This window comes from Nanorana parkeri, unplaced genomic scaffold (assembly GCF_000935625.1).
Source record: "Nanorana parkeri isolate BGI_ZX_2015 unplaced genomic scaffold, ASM93562v1 scaffold4025, whole genome shotgun sequence".
NCBI classification, from domain to species: Eukaryota; Metazoa; Chordata; class Amphibia; order Anura; family Dicroglossidae; genus Nanorana; species Nanorana parkeri.
Window position 1 is genome coordinate 1 of NW_017310292.1, and position 1,746 is coordinate 1,746.

A 1,746-nucleotide genomic window follows, 5' to 3' on the forward strand; every position below is an offset into this window, starting at 1 on the left:
TTTATTCAACCTCAAATACTATGTAACTATGTAACATAGGGTCCCCCCTTAAATCAATACCAGGCCTCTATATGGGATGAGGGTCTGGTATGGATTTGAGATACGCTGCATGATGCAATGGCAGTCTGTCAGTCGCTATTGGCTGGTCGGTGACTATTTGGGTGCAGCAACAGGAGAAATACAAGCGCCCGTACAATTCAGGAGCTCCTTCTGGAACTCTGGCTCCGGCTTACGCGTTTTTCTGTCACGTTACCCTCCTGTGGAGTTAGCTATTTACGTCCCGTAATATTGGCATAAGCATAAGGAAAACTATGGTAACAATTTTCCATAATCTCAGCAGAGGAGGATGAGATTCCTTATATGACCAGCATTTATCTGTTTATGTTATTTTATGTTAAAATTGATTAAAGACAGGTTCTCTTTACTCGGTCACCAACTACGGTGGTGACGTCACGGCCCCCCAGCACCAGGCAACACGCTGGAGAGCGAACTGGTCACATGACGTCACGTCTCAGTCAGCGAGACCCAGCTGTAGAGGAATAACCAATCAGGACGCAGCGTCCATCCGGCCAATCAGCAAATCCGCGTGAAACGGTTTCTGAATAAAAACTAGACTAAGCCCGCCCCCTGTGGCTGACTGACAGATCTGGGACGACTGGGAGGCTACCAAGAGACGATTGGCGGAGGCGGCCGGCGAGCAGCCCAATGAGAAAGGCGCTGGGCTGAGCGTGTGTGACAAGGGTGCGGGGGCGGGGGCGGGTTCCCCGTGATGTCACGGCGGCTGCTAGTTGCCGGTTCCCACTCTGAGCCGGGATTCAGTTGGGCACTGAGGAGGCAGCGGCGCGGCGGACAGGTAGGAGAACTGATGTGCACTGCGCATGCGTGACATCTTACGGCGCTCATCTGCATATCATTACCCGTCATCCCCCCCCACTGTGCCGGTGTGAGTGTATGTCACCTTATGTGATGGGGCTAGGACCCCAAAAAGTGATTAGGTTTGCCTGGGGTCAGTGCTGCTCTGTTATACTCTGTATATGGGGAGGTAATGGTTTTGGAAAGGTAGCAATAACTTTATTTAGAGCCTTTGAATATAAATCTGTCACATTTGAGAGAATTGATGGATGTCATTTGTGTTCTTCATGGTGGAGTTCCTGATAGTTATTCCAAGGGTGCCCCTGCCCCTCCCACTGCTGATCACCCCCATGGCATGAGCTGCCCCCCGAGGTTGGCTATGCTGGACATGGTACCCAATGGGAGAGCCCCTTTCTGTTACCTCGGTCCCTGATCCCCACATTCTCTATGCCCTTCATACTTCCCGCCTGGCTCCTCTGTAATTTTATAAGAATGTTCCTGCCCCCACCAGCAGCACGGGGCACCCGCGTGGCTTAATCTGCCCCTCCACAGCTGGCTATACTGGTCATTCAATGGTGTCTTATGGCAGATCCCACTTACATTACCAGTGGTCCCCACAAGCTGCCTTATCACCCCTTGTCTTTGCCCTTCATATATCTGCTCTGACAACCCTTCGATGGTAGCTGCCCTCCCAGCTTTTCAAAGGATGCTCCTGCCTCCCACCACTGGGCACCCCCCATTACATGATCTGCCCCCTCCATGGTTGGCCATGCTAGGCATTCCATGGTGTCCTATAGCAGAGCTCCCATCACCCAATCTACCTTATCACCCTTTGTCTATGCCTTTCATTCTTCTGCCCTAACCTCATCCTTATATAATAGCTACACCCCCCCC

The 1,746-nt window shown here is 51.7% G+C and overlaps 1 protein-coding gene across 1 annotated transcript in view; it reads left to right on the forward strand.

The window, feature by feature from the left end:
• Positions 1–761: 761 nt before the first annotated feature.
• Positions 762–1,746, forward strand: part of LOC108803684 (dnaJ homolog subfamily B member 5-like) — a gene marked incomplete at its 3' end in the record, with an annotated part of 22,280 nt that continues 21,295 nt past the window's right edge. The window contains exon 1 of the mRNA XM_018575505.1: positions 762–853. The remainder of the gene's footprint in view (positions 854–1,746) is intronic.